This window comes from Stenella coeruleoalba (assembly GCF_951394435.1).
Source record: "Stenella coeruleoalba genome assembly, chromosome: 6".
NCBI lineage: Eukaryota > Metazoa > Chordata > Mammalia > Artiodactyla > Delphinidae > Stenella > Stenella coeruleoalba.
Window position 1 is genome coordinate 72,093,430 of NC_137151.1, and position 17,432 is coordinate 72,110,861.

The 17,432-nt window shown below is 40.4% G+C and overlaps 1 long non-coding RNA gene across 4 annotated transcripts in view; it reads right to left on the reverse strand.

Annotated features, from left to right (window-relative positions):
• Positions 1-17,432, reverse strand: part of LOC307187464 — a 172,775-nt gene that overhangs the window by 148,148 nt on the left and 7,195 nt on the right. The window contains exon 1 of one of the 4 annotated variants that reach the window (XR_013828612.1): positions 3,865-3,930. The exons of the other annotated variants lie outside the window; for them this stretch is intronic. This is a non-coding gene — a long non-coding RNA (uncharacterized lncRNA). Of the gene's footprint in view, positions 1-3,864; positions 3,931-17,432 lie in introns of those variants that run through there. 4 annotated transcript variants of the gene reach the window in all.

Consider the following 17,432-nt stretch of genomic DNA (forward strand, 5'->3'; position numbering starts at 1 on the left):
CCTCTTGAACATGATGTTCTCTCCACCATCATCCTTCAGATAGCTTAAATGTCAACTTCTCAGGGTCGCCCTCCTGACCACTCAAGCTAGATTAGATCCATCTTTTTTTTTTTTTTTTTTTTTTTGCGGTACGCAGGCCTCTCACTGTTGTGGCCTCTCCCGTTACCGAGCACAGGCTCCAGACGCGCAGGCTCAGCGGCCATGGCTCACGGGCCCAGCCGCTCCGCGGCACGTGGGATCTTCCCGGACCGCGGCACGAACCCGTGTCCCCTGCATCGGCAGGCGGACTCTCAACCAGTGCACCACCAGGGAAGCCCAGATCCATCTATTTTTAAGCTCCAATGCATTGTGCACTTTTCCCTCTTAGTCCTTCTTATGATGTATAGTCATGCATTCACTGTGTGAGTATTTGATAAATAGCTATCTCCCTCACTCAACCCCAAGACCTCTGAGGGAAGAACTGTATCTGGCTTGCCCCCAATTTTATCAGTAGTATCCAACACAGCACCTGGGGCTTAGGAGGTGCTCTGTAAATATTTATCAAATAAATGAATCTGGAATTGTGTCTTACACATAGTGGGAGCTCCATTGATAATCACTGAATCAAACTGAGTTGGAGACAGCGATTTGAATTTGTTCTGTTGATTTCGATCAAATCAACATATGTGACTTCAAGACTTAAACATAATATATTCCTCCTTCCCCTGTCCATCAGTAAATCCCATAAACTCTACTTCTAAAACACATCCCAAATCGTTCCCCTCCCCTTCATCTCCACCACCACCACCCTAGTCCAAACCACAATCAGCTCTTACCTAGACTATTGCAATAGCTTACCAACTGGATCCTACTTCCAACTATGTCTCTAGACAGTCATTTTCCATGAGGCAGATAAGATAACCTTTTAAGTAAATCAGATCATGTCAGACCCCTGCTTAAATCCTACCATCACTTCCCAACACACCCAGAAACACACCTGAGATACAATTCAAATTCCTTACCCTGGTCTCCTCTGGCTTCTGAAAACCTCTTTGATATAATCTCATACCCTTCTCAGAAAGTGCCTCTACTCTCCAACCCATTGGTCTTTCTTCTGTTCTTCACACACACCAATTTTTTCCCATTTCAGGGCCTTCACTGACATGTATCTTTGTCGACACTGCCCTTCCTACTTGGCCATGCCCAATCACCCAACTTAAAATAACCAGCCAGTCTGTCACATCACTCTGTTGTAATCTACCTGGCATTTATCTCTACCTGGCATTTTTCTTATTTATTTCTTCATCTGTCTTGTCTGCTGCTATATTCCCCATACCTAAAACAGTGTCAGGCCCCTAACTGGTGGTTAATAAACTTCTGTTGAATGAATGTACATCTTTAATTTCTTACAAGTTGATTTCCAGCCCTGTTACTTCACTGAAAGTACTCTTTTTAGTTCTAACCTTGACCTTCACCACTCCCACCTCTGCTGTGTATTGAATACCTCCTTCTCTTTCTACTGTCTGCTTCCTTTCCTTCCATAATATTTCTCTCCTGCCACCCAGCTGACTGCTCTTTCTCTCTCCCTTTCACTGGCTTCTCCCCATTCTCACACTTAGAACATCCTCCATGGTTTAACTTTTTATTCTTCTTCTTCTCTTAGAAACACCCTGCCCCCAAACCCAAGAGTTGAGTTACAGTTAATTCTTGTTTTCCCTTTGGCTTAGAGAGCCAAGCTGTCATCTCAGCCTTCTGAGTCTTCTCTACAACATTTTTCTTGGATTCAACATTTTTCCCATTCCCATTTCAGGCTTCCTCTGTTTTTACCTACAGTAATGCAAACTCTTCTTACTTTGTAAATGTCTCTTTCATTTCCCAAAACTCAGAATCACAAAATGGTAGAATTGAAAATATCCCTTAAGGCAACCTGTCCAACTTCCTCATTTTTTTGAAATGGCTAAACTGAATCCCAAAGACAACCCCACAATTTTCTCAATACTTGAGTTAAGCATTCACTTTAGAGATCTTTCCACCTCTCCTTCTAGATAGTCTTCTTCTTTGTCTCCAAAATATTCTTCCCTGCTTGGCTTTCTTGCCTACACAGCTGTCACGTCGATCTTCCTCAAGATGGAGATGACCCCAACATTCTCCTACTCAAAAACTTCAGGGACTTCTGATGCTTCCATTAAACTGAAAAGTCTACTCCTTATTCCTAGAGATACTGCTAACAGATTTCAGCCCAAACACCTCAGCCTGGCTTCTGGAAACTCAAGTTTTCACAAGCTGATACCTCTTCTGTTCACCTCAGAGAACAGAAGGGGGATCAATAGAAGCAAGATATTGGAAGACAAATTTTGGATCAATGGGAAGAAGTTTTCTAATTATTAAACTTGTTCTCTAATGACATGGGTTCTCTTGGGAGATGGTGAGCATCCTGTGAGCTCTGATGCTCAAGAATAGGCTAGGCATACAAGAAATGTTGGAAAGAGGGCTCTGATCACGGAGATGGGCAGGGGAACTGGTTGAGATAATCTCAGATTCCTTACAAGTCTCAGCTCCAACACCCAGCATTCTCCCCATGCTAACCTACCCCAGGGTTCCTTTTCACAGCAGGCCTCTACAAAACAAACTGAACTTCTAGTTATTTTCCATATGGCTCCACACTTTCCAGTCCTTCTGTGCTTTTGTTTATGTTATTCTTGCTGCCTGAAATGTCTCTTCCTACCATCTCCATGAAACCAGTTTAAATGTCATCTCTTCTATGACTCCTTTACAGATACCTCGAATTAGGTCAGTCTCTCTCTACTTCCCTTAGCATAGAATTGTATAATTGTTTCTTCCAGGCTGGACTGAAAGGAATGCTAACGGACATCTGGTCCAAACACCTATGATTCTGTTCCCTTGCTGTCTCCTCTTCCAGGGATTACTGCACACCATTGCTGGATAAATCCACATACTCTTCCTTCCATTGCAATTTGTTCCCAGTTAGGGAAACTCCAGCGTCCCTGCCTTAAATATTGGGTTGGCCAGAAAGTTCGTTCGGGTCTCACTGTGCGATGCCGCAGAAAGACCCGAACGAACTTTTTGGCCAACCCAATATGTGCCCCCTCAGCTCTGCAGTCCAGCATCCGCATCAGTAAGTGCCTAAAGCTGACTTTCCCAGCAGAGAAGTCCCTCCCCTTTCATTAGATGGGCTCCATCTGCATCTCTACCTGTGTTTCCTGACCCTTCTTCCCTGTTGCTCAGGCCATGTTTTTCAACCCCTAATGCTTTCCCCTCTCTTCTCTGCTAAGAAATGTTTTATACTCCCCTCTAGAAAGACTTTCTTAACTAAGAGGGCTGCTCTTTTTATTTTAGATTTCTTGATTATTTGGCCAGACAGAAATCAAGTGTCTGGCTCTGTACTGATATGAATTGTTTCCTAGCTGTTTTGAGTATTGACATCTTCTCTCCCTACTAGGAACATGAGTCACCTCGTATTTCTTTGGCCCACTCCCACCCACCCAATGTATCTAGCATGCAGGAGACAATAAACATTTGTCAATGTCCATTAAACAAGTTACATCTTATCAGCATCAAAGAGTAGTGCAAACTGTATTTTGTGCTGAGAAGCAAAACCAGATAGAGAATTAAAAAATTTTTAAAGATGTATTGGGAAGGGGAAACCAAGAGAGAAATTGAAGATTAGCAGTGAAACAAAGGGGTAATAACCCTTAATAGTTTCCTAAGGGAACAAGCATGACTGCTTTAATTGAAGCAGAAAGACACGAATACCAGAGATGTGCTCATTTCACACCAGGAAGATGAATCAGAAGTTGCCCCTAATATTTTTTTCCCGAGTGATGTATTATGGGATGAAAAGCTTATAATACATTATGGTTGTACCTTTGACATATGATTTAACCCATTGGTGCACTGTCTGGACTTCTTGGTTTGCCTCTGTCTGTGTCTAGCTATTAGAAAGGAGATTCTGAAATAAGAGCAGAAATAGAGCCTTATAAGGGTTTGATGTGGACAAGTGAAGTCTTTCTGCAGATTTATGCTGAGAATTTACAGTAGCTTAACAAGAATTATAAAACGGAACAGTGTGATATGAAAGTTATTCCTTAGAGACAAATCACTCTGAAGTCTGGCTCCAAGTGGTCTTCCTGCTTAAGCTTCCAGGCCAAATGATGGCAGACGAATATATTGCTAGAAATTGGAGATGTGGCATTTCACTCTTCCAAATGTTTCCAGAATGGTAACTTGTACTGCAGGAGAATCTTCAGTACAAAACAAAGCTAAGCCATGGTGTAGACCCTCACCCTGACCCAGGCTTAGGGAGGTGGCCAGTGCCTAACTGGTCCTTCAGAGGGTTCTGTGAAGGGAGCTTCTGAATATTCTGACATAGACTCAGTGAAATAGGATCAGGAGTGGAGAAACAGGGTCCTCTCTGCATGCCCTTTGTGCCCTGTTAACCCATATGACCCATGCACATTCGCTTCAAAAGCTATCAGCTTAAACCTCACTATCTTTCACAATAAAAGTCTTTTCAAATTTTTAACAGAACACATGGTTTCTTCACTTTAATGCTATGCTGCTAGCTCATTTTTAAAAATTATTTTATTGTGGCAAGAACATTTAACCTGAGATCTATCCTTTTAACAAATATTTAAGAGTACAATATAGTACTGTTGACTATAGTTACAATGTTGTACAACAGATCTCTAAAACTAATTCATTTTGCTCAACTGAAACTTTATGCCCGCTGTAGTAACTCCCCAGTTCACTCTCCCCACCAGCCACTGGAAACTATATTCTATTCTTTGATTCTATTCATTTGACTATTTTAGACCCTCCTATAGGTGAAATCATGTGGTATTCATCTTTTTGTGATTGGCTTATTTCATTTAACGTGACATCCTCGAGGTTCATCCACGTTGTCCCATATTGCAGAATTTCCTTCTTTTTAAGGCTGAATAGCGTTCCAGTAAGCACATTATGACCCCTAAATGTTTTTCTGTCGTGCTTGCATGGAGCCAGCCCAGCTACATCTCATATTTGGCAAGTTTAATGAGTTTCCTCTCCTATCTCTCTTTTCCATCATGAAGATCATTCCTAAACCATTTAAGCAAGAGTTGAGCTTAGCGCAACACTCATAAACCTCACTTTCCTCTGCCTTCTGGGTCATGCTGACCTGGTCTTGGGGTAACCACTCTGGCTGTATTCTGTTAGCTAGTTGAACACCCATCTAACGGTGGTGTGGTCTATACAGCATCTTCCTCTGGACAACTGATGACTATGACACACGGGAGAGCACCGAAAACCAGAGTACAACAGAAAATAGAGCATATAATCTGCTTCCTTTCAACCCATTAGGCCCATCTCATGGTTGTAGATCCAAGCTAGCTATGAAATATTTTCTGACTGCTACCCTAGTCTCAAAAATATTTTGCTATTACTTTGCTGAGTTAGAACAAATGCCTCCTTGCGTTTGCTAAGCTTTGAATTTCATCTGTGGCAATTAGCCTTAAATTCTTCTATGTCCACTTATGAAACAGTCTCACTGCAAATTCCATATCTTGATTTCATCCACACATGATTCAAGACTCCTCCTTCCCCTTGTCTCCTTGCTCCAGGTTAGAGCCCTAGAATAAATGCTAGGCTATTTATTTTCTGTGGTCTCTCTTCCCAGCCATTTGGCGAATGCATAGCCTGTCTTTCCCTCCAGAATTGCTCCTTTACAGGAATGTATATGGATTAAACAGTAACAATCCTCATCAGCAGGCTTGGGGAGGCGTGGTGGGGTACAAAGTGCCTGACTCAGGCTTTCCCACAAATCTGAGAAATGAATCTAGATAGTTCTGCTACTCTTTAACAGCTATCTTTGAAGGGAAAGAGATGGAGAGAGAACAGACGTCTGAGTCCACCTAACAAAGTTGATTTTCTTGAGTCAGGTATGGAGCCAGAAGGACCCACAGTGCAGCAGGCGAACATGACAGAACAATGCAATCTAAAACTTCCACCTCAAGGACTGACAAACTGGGTGTTTCCTTTTTTAAAAGGCATCTGCTTTGAAGTGGATGTTCCAACAGCATGTGGGATGCCTCAGCTCAGACCAGGAATCTACATTTTTTCTGAAGTTAGGATCTGTATTCAGGAAAAAGAGAAGATGGATTCTAGGTTATCATATTCTACTGATCTAGCACAAAAGTCTCAAGAATGCTTTAGTTTCTCAATCTATTTAGGATTGAAATGACAAGTGGTAAATTCTAAAAGACTGAACTGAGGAAAAGCACGTTAGCGTATTTAAAACCCTTTGTTATTAACATTAATAACAATTAATTACTAACATTTATTCTGATTTATGGACACCTGCTTAGCATCAACAACACAGACCCACCTCACCAATTATTTAGTGATACAATGACACATTCATGTTGTTCAGAGAAGCCAAGACTTTTCTAATTTCCTGTGTAGCCACCTTCACCTCTGCGTATATCTTCCTATTTTAAATTACCACCAGGCTTCAAACATATTTGCCTGGTTTTGAAAGCAGCAGGAGGTGCTTTTTGAAGTTTCTGAAATGCATACACATGGGTATGTGCATATGTGTGCATGTACACACACACAGGTCATCCGATCCACCGACAAAAGATCCGTTTCGTGCAAAAGTTTTCCAAGGACTTAATATCACTCAGATATACAAAACTTTTTTCACCTTATTTTAATGACCTATCACAATTAGATGTGTTTCTTATTTATAACACTGTTTTTGCAACAACAAAAAAATGTGGGATAAGTGATGACCAAAATGACTTTAGAAGTCAGTGTAGGACATTATTTTCTGCTATTAGTCCTTACCAATGTCAAGTGCAAAATTTAAATTAACAAGCACTTCGCTTATTGGAATGACTTCAGCACTTCTGCTGCTTCCATTGATTTCTGTTTACTTTGGCAGGCACAGGCAAGAAGAACATATTTCTGTGCTTGAAGAATCAACCTAAGACTTCACGAGGCTGTATAGATAGATGCAAATGTCATGATGAAATGTTGCTGTGAGGTTATTCTAAGAATTAACATAATACAGGAGGAACACTATTTATGTAGTGTTCCTGCAGGCCTTAACTTCCCGTTAGTGTTGTGTTAGAGCCATCTCCTGGCTATATTTCTCATATTAACAACTGGCCTATAGTTCTTTCACTTAGCAGTAAATACGATGTCAAAGCCATTTAAAAACTAAACAGCTTACCTGCAAATGTGTTGTTTGCCAGCTATCCCCAACCAGAGGTAACCCTGACCCCAAGCTAACTTATGGGGAAGAAGCCCATGCTGCTACTACATCACTGCATTACTGTTGGTGATTGGTGTGTATAAGGGATTATTCTTCACTAGAAACACTAAAAATAAACATTTCCATGGCCCAAGTTGGCCGCAGAAAAGTATAAAAATCTACGGAAAGGCCAATAAGCTTTGGACTCGTCCAGTTTTTTGTTTGTTGGTTTTTTAATTCTTTTAATCTCTTAGCTTCAGGTTTCTTAGAATTGAGAAGTGAATGGGATAAAAGCAATCAGAAGAAAAAAAAAAAAAGCAATCAGAAGATAGTCCCTCTCTTTTTACTCTTCTCCACCTTATCACCTGCAGTAAAACTCCAACCATACGATGGTATATTCAATTCAAATTCATCTACCAAAGGTAACCAGGCAGAAATCCAGAATTTCGTGAACCCATCTTCTCTATCCTGGCATTGCAAACATTTGCCAACAGTCAGTGAGCCGCCCCATTGGCTTTATCAATAGTGTAAAAATAAAGAAATAAAAGTTAAGGTAAATTTTTTAAAAGTGAGATCAAACCTAGAAAACTACAGAAGACATTTTCTCACTCTGCTTTTAAACTAAAAAAGACTTTGTTGATCCAATACCAACCTCAATCTCTTCTTGTAAGACTGGTGGTAGCAGGAAGCAGCCCTGGTACAGGGACAGAGGACCCAAGGACACCAGAAGCCTGGTTGAAGCTGGATGGGAGGAGGGGTATTTGACAGGCAGGAGGCAGCTCATTCAGCTGCACCTTAACCAGAGCACCCGAGCTAACACTCCCTCCCTCCGGGGTGGGGAGAGAGGGGCATCAGCTCCTTTAATGACCCCAGATAGTCAAGACCTCTGTTTTATGTATTATCGCAATTACTGGGAAGCCAGGTGGGGTAAGTCAAAGCAACTGCGGACCCACGTGCACAAGAACCATGGATGCGTTGCGTTGCCCCTTCAGATCTCCTCACGTAGGCACCCACCACCCCACAACCTGGGCCAAATCCATTTTATTGAGGTGTTATACACAAATGCCGCTTCTCAGAAATTCTGAGTTATTTTGAATGCTGCTATGTACTTATCTTCACCTCTCTGAAACACCGGCTAACAATACACATAGAAAAAAAATCAGCCGGACCCTACATAAATGGATGATTGCTAAGGAGGAAATTTCTACAGCAGAAAATATCTCATGGTGCCTCCTGCCATTTTGATAGGTGATTCCTAAGCCGCAGTACTAGTGGTCTGTCAGTGGGCAGTATTCAGCCAGGGCCTTACCCTGACTCACCTTTACTCTCTCTTAGCCCCTCAACAAACCTGTCCTGACTCCCGTAGGAGCCAGGGTCTTGCTCTCATTCAGCTTCTAAGTCAATGGACAATTCATTCCTATGAGGTGGAATGAGTGTGCAGGAAATGAGAACAAAAACTATATCAACAATAAAAATGGAGGTTCTCAGGCCGACCACAAAGAGGCCACCTTCCCTTCATAAGGCCAACTTAAAGGTGGCAAAGAAAACTTTTGAACCACTTTGGTGAGAAAGGAATGTGTAGTCTTTCAGGCCCAGATATGATTTCTGACTATATTCTTGGACGTTTTCCAGGTTAGAAAGTAAATCTAAATGAGAACTTCTGTCTCCTTAGAATATAAGCAAAGACTGGATTTTGTTAGGTCCTGCATCCAGTTACCAATTTCTTTATAAGCTGTCTTCCTAATATTCATTGGGAAGTAGTATTTGGGGATTTAAAATGCATTTATGTTAAACAGATGTGGAAGTAGCACTTAGTTTTATTTGTCCAGCAATCACTTATTTAGGCCTCACTGTGTATCAGGAATGGTTCTAAACACCACTAGTTTTAACCCATTAAAGCCCCATTGGAACTCTATGAGAAAGGTGCTGTTATTGACCCCGTTTACAGATGAGGAAACTAAGCAGTGAGAGGTTAAGTAATATCCACAGGGTCACACAGCAGGTGGGAGTAGCAACTTCCACACAGTCTTTTCTTATCTGTCTGGATATCTGTTTTTCAGGGAAGCTCTGAGAATGACAGTCTGAACAGCTCATGTTCATCCCCAAGGCACCCCATTCTCTGCTACCTGCTGGAAGTACTCCCACCTGAACCCTGTATCCAGAGCAAAATCTGCTCAATGCCAGGAAAAGCAAGAGATCTTCAATGCAAACACCTTCAGGCCCCTGAAGCCAGGGAAGGAAGAGACAAAGAAGAGTCCACTCTGTGGCTCCTTGACCCTAGACTTGCAGGAGGAGAATCTTGCACCAAAAGAGATCTCGGTGGAAAACAAAGACTAATAATAAAAGCTTTAAAAGATGCCAGGCAAAACCTTCTCCACGAGATATGCAAGACCCATTGCTCCAGGGCTGGGTGATTGGACAGACAGGTCAGGCAGGAGGGAGAAGTGGCAGCTGGGCTCACACCCATCTCAGCGATCAAATGCCCGGTGCTCTGGACCAGACTGCCCTCCCTGCACCAGATGGCACAAAGGATTTGACGAGGAAAGGGCAAGCACTGCTTTCTTTCCTAGGAGTCTAGATATAATGTGAAACCTTGACCATGTCAGTGTGATAGATACCATCAGTCAAATTCCAAGCATTTTGATGGAGAACTGCTCTTGCAACATAGGCAAGAGGCATTTGCAATCTTGCACCACAAAATTAACCACCTGCAGTTAACAGAACAGAAGGAAGCAACGCTAAAGATAAGACACAGCTTAAAGATAGTTTCAAGGGTGAAAGAGTGAGCTCCTTGACACTGGAAGTATTCAAGCATCACTTGGCCCATATGTTATAAAGGGAATTCAGGCATCTAGGTGGTTCGACTAGATCAATAGCTTCCAAACCTGGACGTTCACCAGTCTCTTGGAGAACTTTGAAAAATTACACATTGCCGGGCTCAGTGCCATACGGTCAGGTTCATTAGGTCTGTAGTAGAACTTAAGGAATCTGTAATTTTCATAAAAGTCACAGCTATCCTAGTGCCCCCAGGACTGAGAATCTTTGGATAGGATAACCTTCGTGATTCCTTTAAACCCGAGGGTCTATGATTTCTTGCCAAGGCTCTGAGCCTCACCCACCACATAATTACAGGTAGAAAAACGCTGGGGTAGATTGCTTTTCACTGGGGAATGGTTTTTAGCCCCACACAATGCAATGGTTTGCATATTTGCTGATGTTTCCCCCCCAAAAGCACGCGGGAATGAATCATTATTGAAACAATTTACTTTCAGTTAGTGCATGAATGCCTTCCCATGATGCTCTGATGCTTTGTTTGTCCTCCTATAAAAATTATTTATGACCCAAGTGTGATCTTTTAAATCAGAATACTTATTCCTGAAATCAAAACTCTAGCATGCTAATGCAAGTAGAAACCTTGATAATTTTTCAAAGCCATGTTGAATATTCAAAAGCTGGAACTGAAGGAAAGGAGTTAACATTAATTAATATTTGAAGCAGTAAAATAAAAGCAACAGTGAAGCTAATTTTGCAGGACAATTAATCATGAGTCTTGCTAATTACACATGGGATTTTGCAAATGATTTTTTTCTCAGGTAGTGAAGTAAAAATGATAATCTGCTACCCATCAAAATCATTGGCTTCTCACCAATGTCCCCAGCAAGAGCAATTAGTGCGAACAGCAGAGCCCTAGTAATTGCATGTCAAGAGAGGAGAATGTGAGAATTTTAATTGCTCTAAATAAAGACCACTTGCTCATATGTACACCTGATTGTCCAAAACAACTCTGCAAGCCGGAGCAAGTATGCCTCCATTTCCAGGTGCCTGCATAAAAATAAACTCTGGGAGAGCAGTATTCTCCCAGCAACCCATGCAGTTTCTGGAAGAAAATATCAATATGCATTCACATTCTGAACTGCAGTGTCATCACTTGAATATAAGAACTGCAAAAAAAAAAAAAGTACCCACTTGGGAAAATGTGCATATTCTTTATATTTGCCCAATATTTATTGCTGACATTTTTTTGAAGAACTTTATCTACAAGGTGCCAAGGGCTTCAAATTTACTGAATTTTAGGATCACCAATAAAATGTTTTTAACAAGACATCTCAAGAGGGCATAAAATAAAAAATTACCATATTCATGAGGGTAAGCCTCTAAGATTGCAATGCTATAAACTGGATGTTTATAATTTGCTTGTGGCTTTCTTAATTAAAAACTGGTAATTAGAAACTCAAGTACTACTTTTACACTTCATCTTCTACGTTTTCCATGCTACTGTTACTTTTCAGTTTAATATATGTACACATGGATGCACACAATTGCAAATGATCAATAATATTTAACTGTGTGTCTAAAACCTAAATGATGATGGATACTTTTAAATATTGCTTCCCAGGAGATTATTATTCCAATGGCCATGTCGTGGCTTAAACATTTAGTTTAAACAAGACAGCTATCTTTTTTTGCTCTTCCAAAGATGCATCATTTACTCTCATTTTTAGGCCGACTTGCTGAATTGCCTTCCGAGTACTACTGGTATCTATTGTCTGCATGCCTAACCTTGCATCTTCAAGCACACCATATTGAGATGCAAAACCACCACGCTTTTCCTGCTATTAGCTTTGTCGGCTCGGCATTAAGCAAGGAGCAGTAACCTCAGCTTACCACCATATCTTCTTTGCACGTCCAAAATTGTGCACACGGTTTACTACACCAGAACTACTTAAAAGCAACAAGCAGGACACGGGAGGGATGCTTCCTTCGCTGAATTACCAGCAGATCACAGGTGTGTATCTGGCTCCCAGAGGTGATTCAGGTAATAACACTAGGATGGCGATTTAAATGGTTACAAGCTTTTCCAGGGAAGGCAGTCCTCACAGTCGAATCATTTTGCAGCTATTGCTCACAAATTATTTACCCAGCCTCCTTAAGTGATTGCTTTTGATTTTATTATATTTTAAAAGAGAAACCTTTGAAGATGGATGCTTTCCTATCAAGGCACAACGATTATGCCATCCTTAAATTAGAATTCCTTCTTTGGGTTATCATATATACACATCTCACAAGACCTTAATGTAACCCCCTCCTTTTTTTGAAACATCAATTTGGGGCCAAAGAAGGATCTGAGTCAGAACAATCATTATTTACTTAGAAGCATTTTACGAAGACACAAAGACTATGCTGTTTATTTTTGTAGGAAGATTTTTCAGAGGGTCAGGAATGAATTGACAAAGAAAGCCATGAGGGTACAAAAGCTGACTGGGTAACATAGCCTCATGGCCACAACTCAGGTTGCCCTAAAGAACCTGATGTGAATTATAAGATGATTTTTAGAAAATGTGTAGTTTTTACAGATCAAGATTACAGGATATATTATTATTCTAAACTTCTAAAGAGCAAAAGGAGTACAGTACAGAATTCTCCAAGTTTCTTCCTTGGGCTGTAGAAGTTCTTTCAGCAGCATCTAGAATGCTAACATATACATTTTGTTTCCTGGGTTGTCTGGCATTAACACCCAGGGATTGCTAGTGCTATTTACATTACTACTCATTACTGGGCAGAAGAAGAACAAGGAAGCCTTTTGATCAAAATGTGTAATTTCCCAACATTAAATGTTTATAAAAAGGTGTTACAGTAATAAGGGGTTTAGTGTGCCAGAAGTTTCCAAATCAAGAGCCAAACCACTTCAGAGGGAACTTGGCATAAGTATTCCTAGATTCTAGCTGCCCATTGAGGGAACAGAGTAGAGCTTGGCTTGACCTTTGCCCCACACAACCTTCAGAACCTTTTGTGGTTTTTCTTAATTATCGCATCTGCAGACATGTTGGTAATTTTGAACACCATGGCCGACTTTCACGGTAATAAAGCAGATCTATTATATTGGCCCTTAGATAGAGTTTATGGTGCCACATCAATTAAATGAGGCAGAGAGACAGTGAACAGACTTCCTATCACCTATCATTTGGGAAGAGATTTGCAGTAAGAGAAATTTTCTACACGCATATCAGTTTAGCATCAAAGAAAAAACAGATGTACATGTAACAAAAAGAAAGGGAGAAGATAACAGAAAAAAAAGGATGAAGTTGGACAACCCAGCGTGGGTCACTTACACTATGGGGCTTCAGTTGCCTCCTCTGGTCTTGGACCAGATCAGAGGTTCTTAATCTGGGTTCCCTGTATCCCCTAGGGGATCCACTGATGGGCTTGATTATACCCATGAACCCTCTGAAATCATGGACCAAATGTTGTTTGTTTTCACATATACATGCATTTCTGGATTCAGCTTTATAGCTTTTATGAGATTCTCAAAAAAGATCATAATCCAGATAAGGATAACAACTACTGGAATAAATGGTTGTTCAGGCCTCTTCCAGTTCTAGTTTTTTATAGTACAGGAGAATCGGATAATCCTGTTTCTAAATGAAGGCTGCTCCAAATGGCTCTCTCATATTCAAACAAGCCCAGAGCTCAAACTCTGGCTTTAGTTGTATTGTTTAATATCATTGCTTTCTGTGGTAGGCATACATCTAGAAATTTGAGATCCTGCAGCAAATATTTCACAAGGTTTCACTTTAGTTTTTGTTGTCCAACCCTCCTTCAATGATGCAATACTTAATTGAGCTGCATGAGTAGCCATAAAGGAAGAAAAAGGAGGATATAAGCACTTCTCTCCCCTGCTGGCCAGAGCCACTTGAATATCTCCATGGCCTGAGTAGTAGCAGATTGATAACACCTATGGAGTTAGTGAGTTGGTTGAAGTTAACTATATTGCTATTATAACAACATTGCAAATTCTGTCTATTTGATTGTTCGAAATGTGCTATTACTGTGGCCTTCACACTGGACAGCCTTGCTATGTTCTTAGGGTTTCTTTAGCCTGTGTGTCATAGATTTTAAAAGGGTTGCTAAAACCAGCCTGGCCCATATCCATGTCCAAAAATAAATGGAAAGGAAATTCAAGAAGTTGAAAAGAACTGAATTTGTGGATACATAGGAAGTCTGGGATTAGCTTGAACCAACCCTTTAAACACATCCAATAGAAAGAAATGAAGACACACGCCATGGATTATTCAAAATAGAGAGAGCTCAAAGGATGTTTGCATAGTCTGAGAGTAATGGAATTTGAAGGGGAAAGCAAGGCAGCCAGAGAGAAATAGGTAATAAAACAAACCATTTGGATTCTTAAATAGCAGTTTCTAATTTTTAAAATGTAAACATAGAGTTGTCCATTTTATCAACTGTAAATTGAAGAAGAGGTTACCTAAAAGGCCCTTTTTAGCATTACCACCCTGAGAATATATCACTAAAGACAATAAAGAAAACAAAAGGAAAATACTGCTCTTGGAAAGAAATGAGGAGAGGCTGTAGGAAAGATTTTACAATGAGAAGTTATAACAGGAAGATGGAAACATAATCCGGATATGGTAAAATGCCACAGCAGAGTGGTCTTCCCTTCTCTCATCCTGTGTTCTCATACTCTGGGGCTCATCAGGGCTGGACACAGACAGTATTTAGTTTGGTGTTCAACGAGGACACAGGTATTGCAGGAAAGAATTGCCATTTAGTATATGGTTTAGTTATTTCAAATCCATACAGTACAGCACACCCAAGATGGAAGCAGATACAAAATGACATTTTCTTATGCAAATCTTTGCATGCTGAACCAAATTAAATAAAGTTTTTAGGCTTTTATACAAACAGATGACCTCCAAGAGAAATTTCCAGCAAGGAGAGAAGTATACTGTGTATGCTAAGGCAAAAGCAGCCTCTCTAAAAGCCAGAGGTGTGGTATGTCAATGAACTGCCCTAAGGAGCAAAGTTAGGCCCTTCTCAAGGGAGACTGAAAAATGCCTTGGGCCACCCACAAGGCAGGCTCCACAGGGTCAGGCCTGTGCTGCCCACCACTCTCCTTCCCAACCAGATGATTTTCCAATTACCGTGAGCAAATATGCCCAGGTAACTTTAGAGTCTCCCGGCTCTGCATTTAAATAAAAACACTGTTAATAACCCCAGAGAGTGATAAAGGGGTGAGTGAAGATACATGGAAAGTTAGAGCTCTTTGGACAAATGAGGAAGAACGCTATGATTCAGCCTTCTCTGTCTCTTTATTTGCAAAAAGCGTCATCATCACAAATTAAAGAAACCCCTTCCTTATGCAGCAAATGAAGTCGGCCTGAGCCAAATCATCATCTTTCCAGACATTAATCACTCCCCCTCCTTCTGCCCCTTGAACAAAACATACATGCCTTCTCCTTTCCTATGTTAACTTGTCCTTCTTGGGAGCTCCCATCTTAGAAACAGCTGTTCCATGTCTCCACCATATTTCTGTTTCTCTTCTCCTTGACCTTCTAAACAAGCTGCTGGCCCAGGATCAAATGGGGAGCACTTAGAAAGCATGAGGAAAGGAGAAGAGCAAAAGCATTCAGGGTCCCAAGAAGAAATGGTCAAATAATGGTGCCCACAGGGACCTATGCTAACACCCATAAAGACCCCGACTCCAAAAAGAGCCTAACCATCATTGCAATGCAGATTTGAAGATCAGGATCTGATACCCTCGCTTCCCCCTCACGAACTGTAAAACTGGTTGAGAGTCCTCAACACGCTATGTGCGCTACTAGGAATATGGATTATGGAACACAAAGAGGCAAATTATTCTCAGATATAAAAACATACATTTTTTTCTCTGTAGTTTTCTAGTTATTGAATTAACTTTTCATATTTTCCCACTTCACTCTGCCAGAGATTATCTGGTCAGTGAAGTCTTTTTGTTGTTGTTTGTTCGTTTGTTTTGAATTTTTAAAACAAATTATTTTTAATACATTTTTTAATCAATGTACCATGTTGGACATTTAAAAAATATCACCAGATTTACAAAATTCTAAAGATATAAGAACTACTAAAACAATGTGAGAATGATTTAAAATTTCCAGTGATTTGAGGGGTACTTGAGGTTTTTGCTATCTTCAAAAGCATCATAATGACTATCATTTAGATACTATCCCAAATTATTGTTATTTAGATTTCATAGCTATTTTATTTTTATTTGTTTTTATTTTTTCGTTTTAATTTTAAATATTACCATATTTTTATTCATCTCATTTTTTTAACTCTTATTTTTATTTTTTATACAGCAGGTTCTTATTAGTTACCTGTTTTATACATATTAGTGTATGTATGTCAATCCCAGTCTCCCAATTCATCCCACCACCACCCCCCACCCCGAGTGAAGTCTTTATAAAGCATTTAAAATAGTGCAGACTCTGCATGGCAGTTTAAACAAATACGCATCCTATGAGGTATATATGCCATCAGTCAAAATAACAAAATGCCTTATCAAGGTAAGGAGACTTGCAAGAATTTCAAAGCATTTTGTAATTATCACATTTCGAGACGGGGGAAAAAGATATCTGAACAGCTAGCACCAAAATTTTTCTTAGGGAGTAAACTACCTGCTTAGGAAAATCCCTTGATAAGCTTTGAGGGGGAGACGATGAAACCCAGAGGACCCAGTATTAGCAGGAGCTAAGGTCAGAAGAGAGTTAAGACTGCTCTTCAGAGGAAGGGAGAAAGAATAGAGGAAAGGGAAACAAAAGGAGGACGAGAAGCCAGGAAGATGGCATAAGATGGGGCACGTGGAGATGATGAAACCCCTGTGGTAGGAAGGGTATGGGGGGGGGGACTTTTAAGAAGAAAATGAATAAATTCAACTTGAGGTTATTCACTTTGTTATAATGTAAACCCCTCCTGTGTCCCCAAAAGTTTCAAGTAAAGTATATTGAACACATCTTAGATTTTTTTCCTTTTGGTAGAAGTCAAAGAAGGGATCCTACCCCATGTCACATTCTGAGGTGTTGGGGATTAGGATTTCAATATAAGAACTTGGTCAGGGGGAACACAATTCAGCCTCAACACTACCGTTACATGCAACAATACAGATGAATCTCAAATGTATATGCAGAGTGAAAGAAGCCAGTCTCAAAAAGCTACATACTATATAATTCCATTTATATGATATTCTGGAAAAGTAAAACTAGAAGGACAAACAAAAGATCAGAGATTGCAAGAGGTCAAAGGTGGGGAAGGGTTTGACCAAAAAGGAGTAGCATGAGGTAATTTTAGGGAGCAGGGGGCACGGAAACCATTTGGTAACTTGATTATGGTGGTGTTTACGTGACTGTGCATTTGTGAAAATTTATAGAAC